Consider the following 26,244-nt stretch of genomic DNA (forward strand, 5'->3'; position numbering starts at 1 on the left):
GAAGTGTAATGTGCTACCCTCATAAAAGTGAAGAACCGACTTCATTGTATCTCGTCACAAAAATAAGAGACGTGTTTTTAAGAAAGGTCCGTTTTCTTGTAGACATTAGTAGTTCGCGGGCATTCCGCAACGAGCGCGTGCGTCGTGTGCCGGCATGCCTCGGGAACAACTGTGCTCAGTTTCAGCTCTGTAGCCAAACTGTACGGTTCTGTTCTGTGCTTTCAAAATATTTAAGAGTATCAACTCGCCCGCCGGGTGTGAGGTAAGCTCAGTGTTACGATTTTTCTCAGCAAGTGACCTGACTGCTGAAGAAATTCATTGACAGATTAGCGAAGTGTACGGTGATACTGCTATGAGTGGAAACAAAGTGTGTAAATGGGTACGTGACAACGTCCATGATGAGGACGCTCCGGTCGCCCTTCTTTGATTACAGACGATTCTGTGGCTTCAGCTCAAGCGAGGATTCGTGAGAACAGGCGCTTCACAATAACAGGTCTCTCTCATACCAATTTCCTGACGTGTCGAGATCAGTGATTTACAACAGTGTCGCTGAACGCCTAAAGTTTAGGAAACTGTGCTCCCGTTGGGTCCCAAAACTCCTAACAGAGGACCACGAAAACCAAAGATTTGAGTGTGTGATGAAGTTCTTGGCTCGTTATCACGAAGAAGGTGTCGGCTTCTTGAGTCAGATCGTAAGTGGAGACGAAACGTGGGTTTCGCATATCACTCCCGAATCTAAGCAACAGAACATGGACTGGAGACACACACACACTAGCCTGTAAAGGTGAAGGCCAAAGAGACTCTCTCCCAGCGCAAAATCATGGCCTCGGTGTTTTGGGATAGGCATGGTGTTTTGAAGGTCGATTTCATGCAACGAGGAACCACTATCAATGCAGAAGCATACCGCCAAACCCTGAGAAAGCTACGCAGAGCGATTCAAAACAGAAGACGCGGCCTGCTGACAAAGGGAATTGCTCTTCTCCATGACAATGCAAGACCTCACACTGCAGGTCAGACCCGCGATTTACTGGACAGTTTTGGCTGGGAAGTTCTAGCCCACCAACCCTACAGTCTTGATCTTGCGCCGTGCGATTACCATCTCTTCCTCCACCTCAAACGACGCCTCAGTGGCGACCTTTACAATGATGACGACGACGAGAAGATGGCAGCGAACTCTTGGTTATCGGAGCAGGCGCCAATTTTTTATGAAGTGGGTATTTTAAAATTGGTTGAGAGGTATGATACATGTTTGAACAAACTTGGCAACTATGTTGAAAAATGGAGCGAAGTATGTACTTTCTGAAAATAAATTTACTTTTTTGAAATAACCTTTCGTTGTGTACTTATGTTGCAACGGACGTTAAAGTACCCTTTGGCGTGTCACAGGGGAGTGTTATGGGATCATTGCTTTTACAATACATACAAATGACCTAGTAAAAAATTCCTGGAAGTTCCATGCGGCTTTTCGCGGATGATGCTGTAGTATATAGAGAAGTTACAGCATTAGAAAATTGTAGCGAGATGCAGGAAGATCTGCAGCGGATAGGGACTTGGTGCAGGGAGTGGCAACTGACCCTTAACATAGACAAATGTAATGTATTGCGAATACATAGAAAGAAGGATCCTTTATTGTATGATTATATGATAGCGGAACAAACACTGGTAGCAGTTACTTCTGTAAAATATCTGGGTGTATGCGTGCGGAACGATTTGAAGTGGAATGATCATATAAAATTAATTGTTGGTAATGCGAGTACCAGGTTGAGATTCATTGGGAGCGTCCTTAGAAAATGTAGTCCATCAACAAAGGAGGTGGCTTACAAAACACTCGTTCGACCTATACTTGAGTATTGCTCATCAGTGTGGGATCCGTACCAGATCGGGTTGACGGATGAGATAGAGAAGATCCAAAGAAGAGCGGCGCGTTTCGTCACAGGGTTATTTGGTAACCGTGATAGCGTTACAGAGATGTTTAGCAAACTCAAGTGGCTGATTCTGCAAGAGAGGCGCTCTGCATCGCGTTGTAGCTTACTGTCCAGGATTCGAGATGGTGCATTTCTGGATGAGGTATCCCCCTACTTATACCTCCCTAGGAGATCACGAATGTAAAATTAGAGAGATTCGAGCGCGCACGGAGGCTTTCAGACAGTCGTTCTTCCCGCGAACCATACGCGACTGGAACAGAAAAGGGAGGTAATGACAGTGACACGTAAAGTGCCCTCCGCCACACACCTTTGGGTGGCTTGCGAAGTATAAATGTAGATGTAGACTTAAAAAACACGCCTCGTACTTCTCCCGCTACATGACAACTCAAGGCCTCACTCAAGTCTGCCCACCGGAGAAGAGCTCACAAAACTTCACTGAACTATTCTTTCTCACCCACCCTCAGCCGGAAAGGGACACCTTCCAACTTCCACCTGTGTGACCCAATTAAGGACGTCCTTCACGGGAAGCAGTACGTAGATGATCGGGAGATTATTGATGCAGCAAGACGTTGGCTTCGACTTTGACCAGTTCAGTGGTATCATGCGGACATACAAGCCCTTCCTTTAAGGTGGCTTAAAGCCATCGCAATGAATGGAGCTTCCGTTGAAAAATAGGGTTTTGTAAGTCAAAAGAGTGGGGAATAATATGGCGTATTGGAATCCTGAATAAAAATAATATACTTTCAGAAAAAAGAAATATGTTGCCTTACTTACTGAAGACCCCTCGTACAAGAGGATTTGTAGCTTTTTATTCGGTGGCAAGGTCCGTACTGGGAGGGTGGCAATGTAAGTCCCAGTGGTGGAGGAGGCACTAAAGGGGTCCAAAAACAAGACAGTTTAAGAATGAAACTGGTGATGGAGGGTGGTGGGGGCAATTCGAGTGCAAGGGGCCAATATTTTTCTCCGTTCTGCGCACCACACTCTGCCGAGAAGCTCTGCTCAGTTTGCGTGCGCCCATACATACTGAAGAGAGTGTCTTCGATTTATAAAGACACCGAACGTCGGTAAAATTGATATATTTGGTGAATAATGAATGTGCTTATAACTTAAAGGTACGGCTACTTGGACCCAGATCCATTTCCAAATGTCATTGCAAAATAATTTATATCATTAAGTTTTGTAAATTCATTTCATTAAATGATTTGTATATTGTTTATGTTTATTTATTTGCAAATCTGGAATCAAAAAACGACTCGAAATTACACAAGACCCCCTGGGGGCAAAATGTCTGCGGATTTCATAAGAGAAAAAATTGGAAGAATGATTATATGCTGTAAGGCCTGGAGAAATGTCTTAAAGAGTCCCAGCATACTTCAGAATAAGTAGGTCTACGATAAAAAGGAGACTGAGGAATGAGTGTTTTGAATAAACCTGGACATCGGACCACTTTGCTACTGAAGATGAACTGGCTTTCGCCAGCTACATAGATAAAATTTGTGATTTTTAATTTCCGTGGATGAAGTGGAATTTCAATTTATTGCCAAGTCGTACCTCGCAGTGGATGGAAGAACAGTGAAATCTTCCCGAAACAACCTCCCTCGCTCTGAGTGGGTAAAACTGATTTTGAACAGGTTTCCCCAGTTATTTATCAGATTTGCAAATAATATAAAAAGAGCACGTGCTGCCATTGATGATTCAGTAATTACCGAGAGTACTGAAAACCTGAGTGCTTTGACTAAAGACGTTCCACGAGACAACATTTACAATACAATGAAACCAGTACGTCTGATGAACGTAGTGGGAAGAAGGTACTTTTCCGCCGGGATTGCAAATGTCCAGAGAACACACTAATGTGACTGTCGTGTCTTTGTTAATGTTGATGGATCTTCTCTTTCACCTTAAATAACTTATAACTTATTCTGCACAATTTAGAAAATAATCTGGAAGAAGTGTATCCAAATGTTTACAAATGCTTACATAACAATCCGCCGGGATTGCAAATGTCCAGAGAACACACTAATGTGACTGTCGTGTCTTTGTTAATGTTGATGGATCTTCTCTTTCACCTTAAATAACTTATAACTTATTCTGCACAATTTAGAAAATAATCTGGAAGAAGTGTATCCAAATGTTTACAAATGCTTACATAATAATCAAAATCATGTTCACAGTTCTGGTCAGTACAGCTTCGACCGAGAGAGGCTTCACAAAGTTAAAACTGATTGGACCTACTTGAGAAGCACGTTGAGTCAAGAAAGACTATCTTCGTTGTCAGTGCTATCAGCTGAAGCGAAAATAGCAGCTGGTGTTAACTATGTCGTAATCTTAAAACAAATTCAGTGAGGCGAAAAGCCGAAAAGACCGTCAATTTTAATTTTTGTTTGTTTGTTGTAGTTTTTGTCGTTGCACTGATACTGGCCTACCATACTAACAAGGTTTGTGTATAATAATTATAAGTGTATAATTCAGCTCGTTTAATTTAACTTTTTTTCTAGCTGGAAAATAAAGCTGATTTGTTGCCGACGTCCAGCTTTCGTCTAGCACCATCGCTGGACAGTAATTAATGGTGCTCGACGATCTCGTTGTGTAGGAGCAGCTGTAGATCTCCGGCGGTCACCTGTAAATTGCTAATAATTTTAGGAATTTGTATAAAAGCTTCGGAAGCTGATCTAGTGCAGTTCAGTTATCATTTGGTTCGATGGTGCATAGCCGAACGGCAAATCACTTCGATCATCAGTAAAAACACTTACCGATGTGTTCTAAAATCTAGATGCAGTTTCGTAGTCAAACCTCACCATCCAAATGCCCCAAAATCCCACAAAAGCCCTGCACGTATGTTCACTCTTGGAAATGTGCCTTATATAAAATGAAACTTATTTAAATACCTTTTCTACGCTGTATTATATCCTTGAGGAAAATTACAGTTTCTTCTCTTCGTCACACAAGCAAAGTAAAATAAAATGCCTATAACTGCGGACAACAACGAGCTACAATTCTGTTCAACATTTGAGTACTTCTGTTCGCGAGCACATACCGTAACAGAGTTTATCATCTCTGCTTTAGATTTAGCTCTCCAAGGAGCAACTACAATCCAATGAATAAAAGTCTTTCTCTCGCAGGTGGAATGCGGTAGATAGCAGTATTTAATAATTTGTCATTTGAATAGTACCATGTTTCGTTAGGCATCGCAAATCTCAATAACCTGTAAGTTTATATTATTGTTTGTTCCAAATTTAGGGTGTTTTTCTGTTATTTGTATCTGCAGGCAGAAGATGCTAACACGATTGCCGGTTGTGTTGCACAATATGCGCATACTACACAAAAATTCATTATGAATGTAGCGTAGATAGTTCCATTGAAAATGGAGGCTGATGGTTAAAAGTTGTCTAAAGAAAAATTTTGAGTAATAGCACAAATAGGTCAAAAGCAGTTGTTATCTATAACGTCACTTTTTCACCACAAGGAAGTCTCAATAACCTGTAAGTTTATATTATTGTTTGTTCCAAGTTTGGGGTGTTTTTCTGTTATTTGTATCTGCAGGAAGAAGACGCTAACACGATTGCCGGTTGTGTTGCACAATATGCGCTTACTACACAAAAATTCATTTTGAATGTAGCATAGACAGTTCCGTTGAAAATGGAGTCTGATGGTTAAAAGTTGTCTAAAGAAAAATTTTGAGTAATAGCACAAATAGGTCAAAAGCAGTTGTTATCTATAACGTCACTTTTTCACCACAAGGAAAGCAACACGCGAGTTTCATGGCCTGATATGCACCATCTATCGTACTTGCCATTCACGCTGCATTAAATTGAGTATAAATGAAGTGTCTATTTGTGGATTCCTATTTATTCTTGAAGCAGTTTTATTAACTGCTTCAGTGTAGGGTATCTGAAATCTTTGTCCACAATGACACGAAAGTTGGTATTGTCTCAGGTGTAACAAAAAGCCGGGCGGAGTGGCAGAGCGCTTCAGGTGCTTCAGTCTGGAACCACGGGCCCGCTACGGTAACAGGTTCGAATCCTGCCTCGGGTATGGATGTGTGTGATGTACTTAGGTTTAAGTAGTTCTAAGTTCTAGGGGACTGATGACCTCAGATGTTAAGTCCCATAGTGCTCAGAGCCTTTTGTAATAAAAAGAAAGCGTACACCATGGCGATACATGTGGCTATCGGAAACTTGCTACTTCTGCCCCAACAGCGCGCGCGCGCGCGCGCGCACGCACACACACACACACACACACACACACACACACACACACACACATTTTCGTAAATGATTGTTTCTTACATCAGTGCAAAACATTATATTTCAAATTCTGTCTTGTCACTAAATTTTGTGACACACACAAATTTTCGTAAATGATTGTTTGATACATCGACACAAAAAGATTTACGTCAAATACTGTATTTACAATTCTTTAGTATTACTAAATTTCAGCACACACACACATTTTCATTAATGATTTTTTCTTTACTTCACCACATAAGTTTTTGTCAAATTCTATACTCTTCGAGTTATGTGTCATTAACTTTCTCTCCCTCTTTCACACACATACACAGGGTGGGGGAGAGAGAGAGAGAGAGAGGGAGAGAAGGAGAGAGAGAGAGGGAGAGGGAGAGGGAGAGAGAGAGAGGGAGAGAGAGAGAGGGAGAGAGAGAGAGGGAGAGAGAGAGAGAGGTATATGGCAACTTTTGAAATTAATATGCTCTAAAATCTGTATCACTCATTCACATACAAATTAAACCTGTTTTCCTTCTGTTTAAGAGTATCTTCAGACTTTATAACCACGAATTTTTCGTAAAGAAGTAGGAGGGAACGACTGAAAAATTATATGATATTTACATATTTGTCTACTGAAAATTACACTAAAATATTCAACAAATAGTATGGAATTTAGACATTTATTTATTTAAAATTACATTATGATATCCTATGTTTTTCTCAGATTTTTAGCAGCCTGCTACGTTTTTTACTTCTTGCTTTGTATTGGTGGTATTAATTATGTATCATTTCCTTGCAAGATCAAAAACTGATGATTGCAATAGGCCCCTCAGAGTTCTCTGACACTTGCAAATATCACTTAATTTACCCTCGCCGCGCAGGGTATCCGCGTAGTCTTAGGCGTCTTGTCACGGTTCGTGCGGCTCCCCCGTGGGAGGTTCGAGTTCTCCCTCGGGCATGGGTGTGTGTGTGTGTGTGTGTGTGTGTGTGTGTGTGTGTGTGTGTGTGTGTTGTCCTTAGCGTAAGTTAGTTTAAGTTAGATCAAATAGTGTGTAAGCTTAGGGATAGACGACCTTAGCAGTTTGATCCCATAAGACCTTACCACAAATTTCAATTTCAAATGACCCTCAACAAGATCACAAGATCATATTTCTCCAAACTTACTTCCCATTTTGATACAAAACACAAAGCTGATGTACATCAACAATGGTACTACCTGGACACACGTCCAATATACCTTTCACCGTGAACCAAGCAAGAGCAGTCACTATAACACAATTCTCAGTGGGAACTGTCAACTTTGATGGTCATATTCTACCATGAAGTCATTTATCATAGTTAATTCAACTTCCTTATCACTTCCAAGAGAATGTTTCTTCTTTACATCACCACATGGAGAAACGTTTCTGGTATCTTTAACTCCACAGAATATATGTCAACATTCACAATTTTATGAAATGCGCCAGCTCAAAGAAGTAGATGCCTCAGAAGGACTTTTATTCAAAGAATGAAGCAGTACCATATCTCCTAGTTTTCATTTTTTTCATTCTCTAGAATTTGAACATGGCTTACATAACAATTTGCCCCACTGAGTTTCATTAAAATGTCTAACTGTGAAAAACTATTTACCCTAATAGACTGTTGTACTGTCTGTTAATCATTTCGCCTTCATATGCACCTTTTACATTCAAATGTTCTTTCAGCTACCAATTATTAATGTGCACGATGCTGAATGTTCTGATCCTGAAAATTCTATGTCCCTTGACGCTAGTGCCTTTAAAACAGCTACAATTCTTTCGACACAAAGACTGAGCACCAGATTGATACTTTGCTTCTGAGTATTGGAGGGAATTATGGCCTTAAACGATAGCAAATGTCTGTATTTTACTAATGAGTCTTTACTTTCTTGTACACCATTTCCAAATACCCGAAAGCTGCAGCAACTACAAAATCAAAACTGCCAGTGCCCGAAAATTTCAACACTGTCAGGTTTTGCAATATAGTTTTTATGGATACATTTAAGTATACGTACAGTGTAAAAGATTACGAATAGGTTTCTAGTACTGTCAATGGGATGTGTACTACGTCATTATAAGTAAGCAGTTCATAAGATTTTCGATTTATTGCTATATTTAATGGTTCAAATGGCTCTGAGCACTATGGGACTTAACATCTAAGGTCATCAGTCCCCTAGAACTTAGAACTACTTAAACCTAATTAACCTAAGGACATCACACAGGCTGGCCCCGGCGGAGGTTCGAGTCCTCCCTCGGGCATGGGTGTGTGTGTTTGTTCTTAGGATAATTTGGTTAAGTAGTGTGTAAGCTTAGGGACTGATGACCTTAGCAGTTAAGTCCCATAAGATTTCACACACATATGAACATTTGATATCACACATATCCATTCCTGAGGCAGGATTCGAACCTGCGACTGTAGCGGTCGCGCGGTTGCAGACGGTAGCGCTTAGAACCGCTCGGCCACGCCGGCCGGCCATTGCGTAAAAACCTGATCTGTTTTACCTACATGATTGTTACCTGTTTTACTAATACCATAGGTTGTACCTCCTTTAAAGATCAAACGAATCTTATTGCAAATGTCATCCAGCAGCACATTTACTAGAAGTTGATGAGCTTTAAAAACATTCGTTTTCATTTTCAGATATTTCATACTATCATATACATTTAACATATTTAATTCAAACCTGCCTATCATCTTTTTTACGTTGCATGAATGTGGCAAATACAGATAACCAGTGTTAAGCACAGCAGCATTACAGCTGAAAACATCTGAGACATGAAAAAAACTCTGCACTGACACATTTTCCATGTGTTGAACCACTGAAGTCTTGTTTAACAGGTCTTCTTTAGACACTATTGACTCAACGTATTATTTGGACTATCAAGCACATGATTGGATTTTACTGATTCATATTCGTTGTACACATTATGCCAGAGCATTTTATACTTTCTCAAGGAAAGCAGTTACTGATCCAATAATTTTGGGCATTTCATCCTGCATCACTGTTTCTCGCTCATACTGGTCGCTGTGGTGATTCTTTTTTTTAAAAAAATATTTATGTTTTGATAAAATTATTATTCTCTTGTGAAGATTCAGAAATCTGTTGTGAGTTTTGCACCACTTCTTGGCGGGAAGAGCAAAGACTTTTCAAAAAGAACTTAAGTACTGTATGTGACAGTTTATATCTCACTTGAAATCATTTGCAGAAGGCGTAACGTTCTCAAGATCAAAAACAGAGTTCGCATTGCCACTAAATTTATTTGTGTCGTGATCATGTTCGATCACGACCTGGTATGAGACATAGCAGCTACGAAAAGAGAAAATTAAGGGACCAGACAGAGCTGTAAATTTTCTTTGCTGTACTACTCCACGCATTAAAAGAAATTGGATTTAAATCACAAACAAGGTAAATGACAATTCGGCTTCTGCCTTAACTACGACGTTTGCCGACATGCAGTCGGTCCCTGGTAGCTGTATGAAAACTATAAAAACACCGTTGCCATTAACAGGAGATGGATAGCATGGAAATACTTTAAGTAATATGCAGGCACTACAGAAATTGAGACCACAATAACCAATTTAATTACCATAGTCAGTATTGCTAATAAGAGACTCCGTACAGTTTCAATGTTCTATCTTAGATATTTCGTCTTAGATGTACACATAAATTCTTACATAGCACTGAACAATAGTAATATTTTATAATAACTAATTAGTGATTGCGGACCGCGCTACATACACGTGCGCCGTCTTTAAAACATATATTAGAACTGTGATAACAGAAGAGAATTACAATTCTTCAACTGTCGAAAAATAAGAAACGCGAAATATCGCTATCGATATAATTTATGAACAATTCGTATTCTGCGCCGTGGCGCGTAAGAGATTCTTTGAAATATCAGGTGGTCGCTGCTCAGCGACGATCTAAAAATTTTTTACGCAAATTGTATGGCTTTTATGAGCCTGCATGGTTAGATTATCGAATGTAAGTTTATTCAAGCTATCGAAACAGACACTAATATTACATCGCACTTGAAATACATTTGTGTATTTCTCCCAAACTGTTAAGAACATTCTGCTCCTCATATTGTCTATAATCTTTCAAGCTTCTTACCCTTGCTTTTTCAAAATTATCGCTTTCTGCATCATATAACCTGCTGCATGAGAGTCCAGGTGTTGTTAAGTAGAGAGGCAAATTAAGGATGATTGATGGCACTGCATCTGGTTTCAGCTTTAGGTAACTGCTTTCAAATGACTTTATTTCTCCTTCTGCTTTTAATGTACATTCTTCACAAAAAAAAGCTTAATGCGTATTATACGCTTCTTTAACTTTGAGACCCCGGGGAAATTTTTTGCGACTATTTTTTCTTTAGTTCATCATCGCTGTATAAAAGAGCTTGCTGACTGTTTCATTTCGTGATTACAAATTCTTTTTACAGCCAGCCGAACTACAGTATCTTACAGAAGATGTTCAATGTAGTTATTACAGTGATTATATACAGTTTTTCCGAAAGCATTTGTGTATATTAGTTAATTTATAGAATAACTGACAAATAACCTTGAAGCATAGTCTGAGTGAGTCTTGAAAATACTCATTGATCATTGAGAAATTACAATAATTACTAACACAAGTATTAGGAGTTAAGAAATACTTGATATTAATAGAACTTAAACTTTATAATCTTCACTTTAGTAGCTGAAGATAACAGTAACAACTAATGCTCAGGCAATGAGAAATTTAGTAAGTTCTGAACCATGTATATCAACTAACTGGTCAACTCATATGCAAAAGATCTGCTAATGGCCGACTAAAGATGGCTGTGGTGCTACTTTGCTTACGTCACAAACAAGGTAGCTTCCACTGTTCAGGCCAGTCTTGTTGGCCATGACTTACTGACAGTGACGTCACTCTGAAACACCCAATCGTTGACGAACGCACTGGCACAACTTCCATCTTTCTACTACAATAAACCACTACTTTGGCCTGCAGCTGTAAACGTATGGTGTTGACACAGTGTCGTTTCATCCAGGTAGCACAATAAGAACCAAATACTACCGAACAGACTCCTATCACTATCGTAGTTTATGTGGCAACATTGTGCTTGGTTCACAAAGCGGCCGCATTAAATAGCTCGTCCACCTTCAAAAGTGGAACTAAGCTGGTACTTTGCACTGCTGCTGTAGGTGCGGCGCACCCGGTACGGAAGGAATTACGGTATGTAGGGTGGCAATAGGTATCCGATTTTTGCCGATTACTACCGTCTGAGAACTGAAGTGAGTGCGAAGGCTGAGGAAGGAAGCAAAAAGAGTGGACGAGGTATATGATTTATTCCCCCTCCATCCAGTACTTCCTGCTCCCAAGTTTGATTAGTTTTCAGAAGAGTTAATGAGTTAAATATTTGACATTAAGCATGTAAAACATTTAAAGCGTGGAAATGTTCATAAAAGGCTTGAAAGCATTTTTAAAGCTTGTCATAAATGGGCAGGTGCTCTCATTTTCAAATAATGGAAATAATGGAGGAACATAGTCTGGATAATTTGTGCACCATCAGTTTCTCTGCCTCAAGACTTATATGCAGTTTCTAATTTATTAGCTTGTCGTGTTAAACATTTAACGTAAGATTATACTTCTTAATGAGTAGATTGTGACAACATTTTAAAGCTTAAATTCGGTCAATAATTATTATGAAATACTGAAAATAAATATCTTTGCTGGCAGTAGAAGCAGTTAGATACAAATCTGCATCTAGGACCAGGTGCCTGTTTTAGATGCTTAGTAATAAACAATGAGATTCAGAAGTTATGTGTCATGGGACAAAGTCTACAAGGGTGATTCAGTAGTCTTGGCCCATAGGAAGGGTCGCATTCAGGAATATGACAGAAACGGTCATTCGAAAAATGCTAGCAAATATGGACTACAAAATGTGTGCCTTGTTAACTTTTATACTGTTTTATTTCTGTGACCTGATACAGGAGTACACTGAACTGCTATTCTTTACACTCGTGTGTGTGTTGGGTTGCCGAACAGTGCAAGCGGTATGGTTGCAGCAACGCTATGTAGTAAGTGAGACGCCAAAACTGAAATTTTATAATTGTATTTTTTAAGTAACGAAATAATTAGAAAACCAAAGCCGTAAGTTAAATAAGCTATCCTATGAAACTACGTGTTGTGTAGGAGTGAGCAGTGCTACAGTGTGTGATGTCACAAAAGGCTAACAGAATGAAAATCTATACAAAATTACCAAACGAGTTTTAAATGAATAACTAACCGAAATGTTTCTACAAAAATGCTCTGGTAATTTAAGTAGTCAGAAGTGACCAACAAGATTTCAAACACTGAAAAATGCCCACGCAAATGTAACAGTGCACTCTGAAAATGGAGCCGCCTGCATATGTTTTGGAAACAGCAATACACTTTACCTAAACTGAGTCTGATGATGAACTTTGAAAAACTAAACTAACTGTTAGTGATCTAACTGTACCGTGACTGTACTATAAAACTCGTCATATTTTTTTTTATTTTTGTTGCTTACCTATAGCAACAGGAACTTAGTACTGCTAGAAGTGATGAACATAAAATATATGGCGCAGCAATAAGGAAGCTAAATAAGGATGACAGCCTTGGGTAGTGCAGTGCAAGGCCAAGCAACTTTTATAAAAGATCATGTTTTGCTTCTAGCCACTGTCTTCCGCTGAGCGCAATGCGGCGACACACATAACCAGAAAACAAAATGCTTTAGTGAGGAGATGGTGTGGGAATTTGAAATTGTTAAGTGACTGAAGGAAAACTGACCTTTAAAAAACTTCAGTGCAAAAACAAACTCAATGTCTGATTATAAGAATCACCTTTACAAAATTTATCCTTTGCAACAAATTCTGTAAATGTAAATGTAAACGAACGACTGATATGGATAGATTTGACAGTGTCTAGCAAGAAAATTAGGATTGTGTCAGTATATTCGCATTGTGAAGGGACAGATCAAGATAAGATGGATAGTTTTTATGAGGCACTCAGTGATGTAGTTGTTAGAGTAAAGGACAAGGACAGTGTTCTGCTCATGGGTGATTTTAACGCCAGGATTAGAAATCGAACAGAAGGGTATGAAAAGGTTATGGGTAAATTTGGAGAGGATATGGAGGCCAACAAGAACGGGAAACAACTATTGGATTTCTGTGCCAGTATGGGCTTAGTAATCACAAACTCCTTTTTTTAAACATAAGAACATTCACCGGTATACTTGGGAAAGCTGGGGAACCAGATCTGTCATTGACTATATAATAACAAATCAGGAATTCAGGAAGGCTGTGAGGGACACACGTGTATTCAGGGGATTCTTTGATGACACTGATCATTATTTAATCTGAAGTGAAATTGGGATTGTGAGGCCGAATGTGCAGGAGGTCAGGTCCATATGAAGGAGGATAATAGTGGAGAGACTTCATAGTAAGGAAATCAGGCACAAGTACATAACAGCCATCTCAGAAAGGTACCAGTCAGTTGAATGTAGTCAATTACAGTCATTGGAAATGGAATGGACAAGGTACAGGGACACAGTACTAGAAGTGGCTAATGAATGTCTTGGAACAGTAGTGTGTAAAACTAGGATGAAACAAATAGCTTGGTCGAACGACACAGTCAAGGCAGCCTGTAAAAGGAAAAAGAAGGCGTATCAAAAATGGCTACATACTAGAACTCAGGTAGACAGAGAAAGTTATGTTGAAGAAAGAAACAAAGCCAAACAGATAATTGCAGCATCCAAGAAGAAATCTTGGGAAGACTTTGGAAACATGTTGGAGACTATGGGTCAAGCTGCTGGAGAACCATTCTGGAGTGTAATTAGCAGTCTTCGAAAGGGAGCTAAGAAGGAAGTGACAAGTATTTTGGACAGGTCAGGAAAACTGCTGGTGAATCCTGTGGATGCCTTGGGCAGATGGAGGGAATATTTTGAAGAGCTGCTCAATGTAGGTGAAAATACGATCAGTAATGTTTCAGATTTCGAGGTAGAATGGGATAGGAATGGTGATGGAAATAGGATCACATTTGAGGAAGTGGAGAAAATGGTCAATAGATTGCAGTGCAATAAAGCAGCTGGGGTGGATGAAATTAAGTCGGAACTCATGAAATACAGTGGAATGTCAGGTCTTAAATGGCTACACAGGATAATTGAAATGGCATGGGAGTCGGGACAGGTTCCATCAGACTGAACAAAAGCAGTAATCACACTAATCTTTAAACACGGAAACATAAAAGATTGTAACAACTACAGAGGTATCTCTTTAATCAGCGTTGTGGGTAAAATCTTCTCAGGCATTGTTGAAAGGAAAGTGCGAGTATTAGTTGAGGACCAACTGGATGAAAATCAGTGTGGGTTTAGGCCTCTTAGAGGTTTTTAGGACCAGATCTTTAGCTTACGGCAAATAATGGAGAAGTGTTATGAGTGGAACAGGGAACTGTATCTATGCTTTATAGATCTAGAAAAGGCATATGACCGGATTCCTAGGAGGAAGTTATTGTCTGTTCTACGAGATTATGGAATAGGAGGCAAACTTTTGCAAGCAATTAAAGGTCTTTACATGGACAGTCAGGCAGCAGTTAGAGTTGACGGTAAATTGAGTTCATGGTTCAGAGTAGTTTCAGGGGTAAGACAAGGCTGCAACCTGTCTCCACTGTTGCACTTATAATTTATGGATCATATGTTGAAAACAATAGACTGGCTGGGTGAGATTAAGATATGTGAATACAAAATAAGCAGTCTTGCATATGCGGATGACTTAGTTGTGATGGCAGATTTGATTGAAAGTTCGCAAAGTAATATTTCAGAGCTAGATCAGAAATGGGACTATGGTATAGCATCTCCAAAACGAAAGTAATGTCAGTGGGAAAGAAATATAAAGGAATTGAGTGCCAAATAGGAGGAACAAAGTTAGAATAGGTGGACGGTTTCAAGTACTTAGGATGCATATTCTCACAGGATGGCAACACAGTGAAAGAACTGGAAGCGAGGTGTAGCAAAGCTAATGCAGTGAGCGCTCAGCTACGATCTACTGTCTTCTGCAAGAAGGAAGTCAGCAGCAAGATTATCTGTGCACCGTTCAATCTTTCGACCAACTTTGTTGTATGGGAGCGAAAGCTGGGTGGATTCAGGTTACCTTATCAACAAGGTTGAGGTTACGGATATGAAAGCAGCTAGAATGATTTCAGGTACTAGTAGGGACCAATGGCAGGAGGGTGTCCACAATGAGGAAATCAAAGAAAAACTGGGAATGAACTCTATAGATGTAGCAGTCAGGGCGAACAGGCTTAGATGGTGGGGTCATGTTACACGCATGGGAGAAGCAAGGTTACCCAAGAGACTCATAGGTTCAGCAGTAGAGGGTAGGAGGAGTCGGGGCAGACCAAGGAGAAGGTATCTGGATTCGGTTAAGAATGATTTTGAAGTAACAGGCTTAATATCAGAAGAGGCACCAATATTAGCACTGAATAGGGGATCATGGAGGAATTTTATAAGGGGTGCTATGCTCCAGACTGAACGCTGAAAGGCGTAATCAGTCTTAAATGATGATGATGAAGAACAAATTCTGCTCTGCCAAAATTATTTACTAAAATGATAAAGGAGTAATAAATCTTTGACCTCTACGAGCAAGCAAGCCGTGTGAACTGTTTACTAGCTCACAACTGAACACTGAAACTGACAAACCCGAACCAATAAAGAGAGATGCCACTAAAACCTTACATTATTCACACACGTCATAATTACGTGCACACAAGCAATGCAGCAACACTTAACCTAAAAAAAACTCGTCACTTGTGCAATTAATCTCTACAAAACCGTGATTTACGATTCATCCTTCTCTGTTTCTTTATCTCTGTGCTCTGCGAGCGATTTCCATCCGCTCAGTAGCACAGCCAACACCCGACTGTCTCACTAGCAGCTCTTAGAATACCTTCTGCAACGACAATGCTACTGCAACCAAAGATCCCAGTGCTTGTACACGGAACCCCTGTGGCGTCAAATATCGATTATGTAAACTACTGTTTGAAAAATATGCGTTATATGCATGGAAATATGACACATACAATGAAAATAGAGCTTTCTTGACTTTTCCGGAGCACCAAAAATAAACTACAATACTTACAACCTTAAGAGCTACTATGAAACTTCCCTTTGCGTAACAAGTGCTCATAGCATTACTAGACTTTTGCTTCGAATAATGGTTCCTGTCTCATCCCCGAAAACGATTTTGTCCTGTGGGCCAAGATTATTGAATCATCAGTGTAGACTTTGTCCTGTGGGATACGACTTCTCAGTCACCTTGTAGACTGTCGGTTCTCGTAAGCTGAACCTTTGTGTCAATCTCACGCTCTGCAGTTGGTCATCGGTTGCAATGATCGAGCATCTGCTGTCATAGGATCACCTGAAGTAGGCCATACTTAAATATACTTCAATATTAGTTATTTAGTTGTAATTCTAGCACGAGTAAAACTCTGACACACGATTAAGCGTCGAAAGTATCACTGTATTAAACGTTCGACACTTGTGGTCCCTGTGTCAAATCTCATTAAAGTTTTATTCGGTGATACATTATTTTTATTGAAGCTTCATTCAAAATTATGAAGTTTGCTGAATTCTGCGCGGAAAACATTTCAGAAAGGTAGTTTTATGGAGGAGTCGAGCAACTTTGGCAAACAGCCTCGTTACAATTCTGTGAGTGACGTATTCTGACTTTTACAACGGAGTGCCCCTGAAGATTGAAGCATGTTCGCCCGAAACGCGTCAGTTTTAATGTGACCACGTCGTCAGGTGTTAACATTACAAGCAGCTGAGCCACAATATATTCTAAAATTGCATGTACATGCTGAATAAATACTTCTGTAGCGAGTGCCTCGATAAACTACTTGAGTACCACAGTAAGTGCGAAAGATTATTTATGAACGGATTCCAGGCACCTTGGAAAAAGACAACCCACATCGTTAATGATGAAGAATGGCCCTGTTTCAGCCTCGAGGCCTCCTTGAGGCGCGATCTTTAAGATGCATTCTGGAGGTTATTCAGGAGCACATCTTTTTTGTCTTGCCAACTAAAGAGGTGAAATGTTCAGCCGAATCTAATAGGTGCGTGGAAAGCAGGATGCGTGTTACACCACATTTGCGTGGTTCTAATTTTTCTTTGCAGATGCTTCTTCTTCAGCATTCATATCTACGGGCACAATTTGGTAGCCACTGTTCAGCACACGTATAAGGGCAGATTATAGCTTTATTATGTGAGGGTGAGGGGTGGTCTTGACATGATAGAATAAGAGGTGGGAGTCGATATGGGAGATACACGTCATCTAGTAATAGAGTCAGGTTTTAACAGCGTCTTGGAAGACTTGCTATCAAAATAGAGATAAGATGTAAATAACATTCATTCGCAGTTTTTAAAATGATTGGGAGAAATGGGATTCGGACAACTATTCAGGCTGGTGTGTAGAACCTATGAGACTGGAGACTTTTGAAAAAATGTGTTCTGCACAATCCCGACGATAGAAAGGGCAGATAAGAGCATAAATTATCCCACAATGGGTTATACATCTGGTATATACAACATGCTGACAGTACTAATATCCTCTGAGACAGAGAACGACGCACAACGCAAGAATTATCTGTAGGAGGTGGAAATCGGTATAGTTGATACACGTTTATAACAAACAGCCCACTACGATTTCAGAAAAATTGGATGATTTATTCAAGGGAAAGAGCTTCACGAATTGAGCAAATTAGTAACACGTTGGTCCACATCTGGACCTAGTCATTCTGCTTGATATTGATTGATGGAGTAGACGGATGCCCTCCGGAGGGATATCGTGCCAAATTCTGTCCAACCTGCGCGTCAGATCGTCAAAATACTGAGCTGGTTGGAGGACCCTGCCCATAATGCTCCAAAGGTTCTCAATTGGGAAGAGATTCAGTTGTCTTGCTGGCCAATGTAGAGTTCAGCAAACACCAAGACAAGAGTAGGAACTCGCGCCGTGTGCGGGTGAGAATTATCTTGCTCAAATGTAAGCCTACGATGACTTGCTACGAAGGGCAACAAATCAGGGCGTAGAATATCGTCGACGTACCGCTGTGCAGTAAGGGTCCGCGGATAACAACCAAAGGGGTCCTGGATTCCGGAAACAGCCATCGTGTGAGTCCCAACTCGCTTTATTTGTTCATGAGACCCAGAAAATGTTAGATACACGCTCCCAGGTAGATGCTATTTTCCTTGACTTCCGGAAGGCGTTCGATACAGTTCCGCACTGTCGCCTGATAAACAAAGTAAGAGCCTACGGAATATCAGACCAGCTGTGTGGCTGGATTGAAGAGTTTTTAGCAAACAGAACACAGCATGTTGTTCTGAATGGAGAGACGTCTACAGACGTTAAAGTAACCTCTGGCGTGCCACAGGGGAGTGTTATGGGACCATTGCTTTTCACAATATATATAAATGATCTAGTAGATAGTGTCGGAAGTTCCATGCGGCTTTTCGCGGATGATGCTGTAGTATATAGAGAAGTTGCAGCATTAGAAAGTTGTAGCGAAATGCAGGAAGATCTGCAGCGGATAGGCACTTGGTGCAGGGAGTGGCAAGTGATCCTTAACATAGACAAATGTAATGTATTGCGAATACATAGAAAGAAGGATCCGTTATTGTATGATTATATGATAGCGGAACAAACACTGGTAGCAGTTACTTCTGTAAAATATCTGGGAGTATGCGTGCGGAACGATTTGAAGTGGAATGATCATATAAAATTAATTGTTGGTAAGGCGAGTACCAGGTTGAGGTTCATTGGGAGAGTCCTTAGAAAATGTAGTCCATCAACAAAGGAGGTGGCTTACAAAAAACTCGTTCGACCTATACTTGAGTATTGCTCATCAGTGTGGGATCCGTACCAGGTCGGGTTGACGGAGGAGACAGAGAAGATCCAAGAAGAGCGGAGCGTTTCGTCACAGGGTTATTTGGTAACCGTCATAGCGTTACGGAGATGTTTAGCAAACTCAAGTGGCAGACTCTGCAAGAGAGGCACTCTGCATCGCGGTGTAGCTTGCTCGCCAGGTTTCGAGAGGGTGCGTTTCTGGGTGAGGTATCGAATATATTGCTTTCCCCTACTTATACCTCCCGAGGAGATCACGGATGTAAAATTACAGAGATTCGAGCGCGCACGGAGGCTTTCCGGCAGTCGTTCTTCCCGCGAACCATACGCGACTGGAACAGAAAAAGGAGGTAATTACAGTGGCACGTAAAGTGCCCTCCGCCACACAATGTTGGGTGACTTGCGGAGTATAAAGGTAGACGTAGATGTAGATGTGAAAAAGCAATGGCATCCCAGATCATCACCACAGTGAGATTGGCGTCCCACCTCAATCCGGGGCGTCTCCAGAAACGTCATCGATGTTCGTCGGGGCTCAGTTCGAAGAAGAACTCGTCACTGAAGATTTTACTCCAGTCGTTGAGACTCCAGGCCGAATGTGCCCGACACCACTGCAGACGTGCTTGTTGGCGTACAGAGTCGTCGCAAGAGCCACCTTTCTGCGAGACGCCTATTAATGGCCCTTGGGTCACTCAAGCACCACTAGCACGTCGAATCGATGATGATGATGAATTCGAGGATCTGACTGCCTCTCTGATGATTGCTCGGTCCATTCGTTCTGTCATCTCTGTAGGTCGTCGGCTTCCTTCTTGATGCTGTGTTCAGCCATGGTTCACCAATTCTCTCCAATAGCATCGAACAGTGGTATTAGCGTTTCGCGGATAACTTCAACCAGCTTCTCTGAGCCCAACTACACGTCCTCTCTCAAATACTGACGTCTGCGTAGATCGTTCATGCGCCTGCTTCTAGGCATAATTGCTATCCAACTGAGTACAATGAACGATTTTTGCAAGGTCTTTATGCCTTCGTATCGACATCTACCCCATTTACCATCCATGTCAGCTGCACCGCAGCGTCACACATTCATTCATCGGATGCCGAAGTTTACAATTTTTCATTTTCCGTCGATACCTGTTTATCAATTTGTGACCAATTGGCATGACTCCTTCGTGGTGCGTCAGATCTATTTTTTTGTCTTAGTGTGTAATCGGAAGAATGGAAAAGAAAATCGAGGATATATTACACGACGATCAGTTAAGCTTTCGGGAAGGAAAGGCAATTCTTACGTTGCGCTTGGTAATAGGAGCAAGACTTTAAAAAAATCAAGACATGTTCACTGCATTTGTGTACCTAAAGAAAGCTTTCTACAATGTAAAATCGATCAAGGTGTCCGGAATTCTGAGAAAAATAGGAATAAGCTTTAATGTACAACATGTTATATGAAGGGGGAAGACCAAGAATGAAGTGGCCGGTTTAAAAGAGGCGCAAGACAGAGCTGTTGTATCTTGTCCCTACTGTTCAATCTGTACATATAAGAAGCAACGAGACACTAAAAAGGTTCAAGGGTAGCATTAAATTTCATGGTCAAAGGATATCAATGATATGATACGTTGTGGCATTGCTACCCTCAGTGAAAGGAAGAAAATTACACGACCTCTGGAATGGAATGGAAATTGTAATGAACACACACTACGGATTGAAAGTAAACTGGAAAAATACGAAAACAGCGAGAAGTGTCAGGAATGAAATAAGAGGTAAACTGAACATTGGTGACCACGGAGTAGATGGAGCAAGGAGGACATAAAAAGTAGATTTTCACAAGCAATAAGGGCATTCCTGACCAAAAGAAGTCTATTAGTATCGAACTTCGGCGTTAATTTGAGAAAGAAATTTCTGAGAAAGTATATATGGAGCACAGCAATGCGTGGTAGTGAATCGTGGACTGTGGGAACACCAAAAACGAAGAGATTCGAAACGTTTGAGTTATTATGTTATAGAAAGATATTCAAAATTAAGTGAACTGATAAGATACGGAAGGAGAAGGTTCTCCACAATATGGAAGAAGAAGGAACACTTGGAAGACACTGTCAAAAAAGCGGAACAGGATCGTATATGTGTTGAGACATTAGGGAATAACTTCATGGTACTACAGGGAGCTGTATAGGGTGAAAACTGTAGGGAAAGTCAGAGACTGGAGTAGGTGCAACACATAATTGAAGACGTTGTGCGCAAGTGCTGCTCAGAGAAAAAGAGGTAGAGACAAGATAGGAATTCGTTGCGGCTGCATCAGACTATTAAGAAGAGTAATGACTAAAACAAAAAAGGGCAAGGAAGAAAAAGTTCATGTTAAAAAGTATCCGTCATTTTCAAGGCACAACTGAAACGAGAGATCGCTGTGCATGGTAACTAATCCCTCTGTGTTCTGGACAATATCAACCAGATGCCAAAAGACGGCATGTGCAGAAAGACAACACACATAGTGAACAATTAACTCCTCACCACACCCTAAGATGATCGGCCTTAGGTATCATCAGTAGTGATATATTAGCCAGCCACTTGTGGGCGATTAAGTATGACGTTAGTCATCTTTGGTTGCGTCGTGGCGCTAGATGTTCATGGTGTTTGTTGTCTTTCTCCATGCATCGTCTTGTGGTTTTTGGTTGAAGTAGGCGCGCCCACCGATATTTTGTATTGCGCAGCGATCTCTCGTTTCATTTGTGCCTGGTAGAGGACGGGGCGTTCGCTTGTGGGAACATTCGCCGTTGTCAAGATCGAAGAGGGATCAGCACACTTCTCCTTGATGCCTTAACACATTTCCTGTCATTCTGTTCCTCCTTCTTGTCAATATTTTCCATATGATCCTCTCATCACCGGTTCTAGAGAGAAACTAATTTTTTATCTTATCAGTCCATCTAATTTCAATATATTTCTACAGCACCACTACTCAGACGTTACTTGAACATTCGATACGCCGGAACAAGATCAAGTATCAAAAGCATTCGTTATTTTTCTCATAAAGACAAACAACATTTACAAGTGCTTCAAATTTTTTTTTTTCTAAACACAGTTCTTCGACTGGCCCCTAAATGTATTGGTAAATACTGATGTGGAGGAAGAGGACGTACATAAATTAAGAATTATTGCTTCTTGTTGGATAACAGTCCATGATGGACTATAAACCGAGTTGAGTCATAGAATCTGCGAAGGAAGCTTGCCTAAACAGAATGAACAAATGAAACTTCCTGGCAGATTAAAACTGCGTGCCGGACCGAGACTCGAACTCGGGACCTTTGCCTTCCGCGGGCAAGTGCTCTACCAACTGAGCCACCCAAGCACGACTCACGCCCCGTCCTCACAGCTTTACTTCTGCCAGTACCTTGTCTCCTACCTTTCAAACTTAACAGAAGCTCTCCTGCGAACCTTGCAGAACTAGCACTCCTGAAAGAACGGATATTGCGGAGACATGGCTTAGCCACGGCCTGGGGGTTGTTTCCAGAATGAGATTTTCACCCTGCAGCGGAGTGTGCGCTGACATGAAACTTCCTGGCAGATTAAAACTGTGTACTGGACCGAGACTCGAACTCGGGACCTTTGCTTTCCGCGGGCAAGTGCTCTACCAACTGAGCTACCCAAGCACGACTCACGCCCCGTCCTCACAGCTTTACTTCTGCCTGTATCTCGTCTCCTACCTTCCAAACTTAACAGAAGCTCTCCTGCGAACCTTGCAGAACTAGCACTCCTGAAAGAAAGGATATTGCGGAGACATGGCTTAGCCACAGCCTGGCTGTGGCTAAGCCATGTCTCCGCAATGTCACAGATCTTCGACTGGCCTCTAAATACATTGGTAAATACTGATGTGAAGAAGAGGTCGTAAAGGAAGACAAGATGAAATAAAGAATTATTCCTTCAAGTTGGATAACAGACCATGATGGACTATAAACCGAGTTGAGTCATAGAATTTGCGGAAGAAGATTGCCTGAATAGAATGAGCAAATGCCTTTTACGGTGTTAACATTAATTGATATGTAATTAAAAACCTACTAGCATCCCTAGCGTATGAAAACTTTTCAGTTGCATTACTTTCACGCTATCAACGAATGAAATCAGTCACACGTGTTACCATGTAACACAGTGATGGATGATACCACTTCTGCTCGTCCGCTGGCTATGAATGTATCAAATGTGGGAGCAGACTTATTCATTTATGTGAACAAAATAACACTCGACCGTAATTTATTCATCGTGGCTATCAATGTCAGGGTGTGGCGAAGACTTTCCTGTTTGAAAAATGGCAAATCGATGTGCTCAGATGGAGCATAAAATGGGGAGGGGGCGAAGTCAACAGAGGCCTCTACATCCTCTTCTGTGTTGCTGCGAACGTAAATTACAGGGTGTGACAAAAGGGGAAATAAATGTAATGGAGGAGGATGGGAGAATAATCACCTGCTAAGATTATAGTGGCCTCTTATTGCATATTAAGGCGTGACCGCCGAAGCCCCAGGTGAGCATGTGAGAGCAAACGAAGAACCGGTCGTACGTGCGCTTTGACATCCGCTATGCACGGAAACCGGTCAGTATTTCTTCTGTGTCCTGCATGATCGCTTCTGCCCACTCAACTTGCTTATGCAGGTGTTTCCCCGGCACTTATCAAAAACTGGTGTGACTGATGATTCGGTACACATACATATTAAAGGCCGCCGAGCAAGCAGGTCTCATTATACAGGCTCCTGAAACTTCGTGACAGATTAAAGATGCGTCGCGGACCAGAATTGAAACTCGGTTCTTCGCATTTCGCGGTCAGACTCAAAGCGTCAGTCTGTCATTACCTTTTGTGCCGGTGCACCTAATTTGCCGACCTGTTCCTCTAACAGGTGGATACCAAAGAAACAGATTCAGTTCCGTGTTGCATCGAAATCATCCTTCTGGATGCTACATATAAATCAAGCTATCAAATGGTGGGGTCAGTTCGGCCATATTGGTCACATAGGAAGTGGTAAAGGAAATGCAGGCATACAGCGGAGACTACTGGAAGTCCATGTATAAATTTGAAAGTAAAAAATATTGCCTGGTTTGACCATTGCCTTGTTAAAGTTTGTGGTAAGTTCGGAAGATACACTGGTGTGCAAAACTTAAGAACGAAAGTAACTTTCGTATGATGTGTCACTGACATGGAACGTACTCGGTGAAATTTGGACCATAAATAGAACTGCTACAGTTTAGTGCAGAAGGTAACTGAAATAAATAGCCACGAGACGAACAGAAATGACACTTTTATTCAAAGCCAATAATTACACTAAAGCAGCCGCTAATTATGATGGTCACCTGGACATTACGAAAGGTAGGACATGGTTCTTAAGAGGGTGTGCGATGACCATGGACGACAATGCATGCTGTGGAACGTGCACGCATCTGATCAAAACTATGGTGGTACAGTGCTCCATTCCTCCATCAACACAGGCAACTGCTGGATAATGGTTCATGCATGTGGACGTGCTACAATGAGTTTCACCAATGTATCCCACACGAGAACGAGCAGGCCAGTCCATTTTCCGAATATCCCCTCGTTCCAAGAGCCCCAACAATTTACAATGTATGAAGAACTTGGCTGTACGAGCCCCACTAGTCAGTGTGACGTTCCACCTCCTCCTATGGTGATGTACGCAGTGATTCTTTAGGGAACGGTGTCATGAAGTCAATGTATCCCGTCTTCAGGCAATTGTTGTAATTGGTCCTTCGTATCATGGATACTGGCATGTGCGCATTTGTCTCACACTTGTTCTATTGGGCACATATATGGGGATCTTGCTCGCCACAGAACTACCTCAACGCCACGCATCAGTTCAAAGAGACACGTGCCACTCGTAGACGAGGGTTGTTCTGTTGAGAAATGGCATCACGATCCCGTCATTTGAGTGGTAATAAAAGAGGGCGCAGGAAGTCCTTGACGTGCCGTTAGGCCTACAGAGTACCCTCAACCACTAATAGCCATGAGCTCTAAGTCATACGCGATAGCTGCTCACACCATGTTACCAGGAGTAGCACCGTGGTGTCTTTCTAGAAATTGGAAAAAAGGGACATCGGACCAAGCCCTGCTATATTCTACACTTCCGGCCATCAAAATTGCTACACAACGAAAATGAAGTGCTACAGACGCGCAATTTAACCGACAGGAAGGAGATGTTGCGATATGCAAATTATTAGCTTTTCAAAGCATTCACACAAGGTTGGCGCCAGTGGCGACACCTACAACGTAATGACGTGAGGAAAGTTTCCAACCGATTTCTCATACTCAAACAGCAGTTGATCGGCGTTGCCTGGTGAAACGTTGTTGTGATGCCTCGTGTAAGGAGGAGAAATGCGTGCCATCACGTTTCCGACTTTCATAAAGGTCGGATTGGAGTCTATCGCGATTGCGGTTTATCGTATCGCGACATTGCTGCTCGCGTTGGTCGAGATCCAATGACTGTTAGCAGAATATGGAATCGGTGGATTCAGGAGGGTAATACGGAACGCCGTGCTGGATCCCAACGGCCTCCTATCACTAACAGTCCATATGACAGGCATCTTATCCGCATGGCTGAAACGGACCGCGCAGCCATGTCTCGAACCCTGAGTCAACAGATGAGGACGTTTGCAAGACAACAACCATCTGCACGAACAGTTCGACGACGTTTGTAGCAGCATGGTCTATCAGCTCGGAGACCATGGCTGCGGTTACCCTTGACGCTGCATCACAGACAGGAGCGCCTGCGATGGTGTACTCAACGACGAACCTGGGTGCACGAATGGCAAAAAGTCATTTTTTCTGTTTACAGCATCATGATGGTCGCATCCGTGTTTGGCGACATCTCGGTGAACGCACGTTGGAAGCGTGTATTCGTCATTGCCATACTGGCGTATCACCGAGCCTGATGGTATGGGGTGCCATTGGTTACACGTCTCGGTCACCTCTTGTTCGCACTGACGGCACTTTGAACAATGGACGTTACATTTCAGATGTGTTACGACCCGTAGCTCTACCCTTCATTCGATCCCTGCGAAACCCTACATTTCAGCAGGATAATGCACGACCGCATGTTGCAGGTCCTGTACAGGCCTTTCTGGATACAGAAAATGTTCGACTGCTGCCCTGGCCAGCACATTCTCCAGATCTCTCACCAACTGAAAACGTCTGGTCAATGGTGGCC

The 26,244-nt window shown here is 41.6% G+C and overlaps 1 protein-coding gene and 1 non-coding gene across 2 annotated transcripts in view; one reads left to right on the top strand and one right to left on the bottom strand.

The window, feature by feature from the left end:
- Window positions 1–26,244, top strand: part of LOC126336594 (uncharacterized transporter slc-17.2-like) — a 1,359,524-nt gene that overhangs the window by 440,947 nt on the left and 892,333 nt on the right. The window lies entirely within an intron of this gene.
- On the bottom strand, window positions 22,315–22,391 carry Trnap-cgg (transfer RNA proline (anticodon CGG)). The gene has a single exon. It is a non-coding gene; the product is annotated as a tRNA-Pro (tRNA).

Source organism: Schistocerca gregaria, chromosome 2 (genome assembly GCF_023897955.1).
Source record: "Schistocerca gregaria isolate iqSchGreg1 chromosome 2, iqSchGreg1.2, whole genome shotgun sequence".
NCBI lineage: Eukaryota > Metazoa > Arthropoda > Insecta > Orthoptera > Acrididae > Schistocerca > Schistocerca gregaria.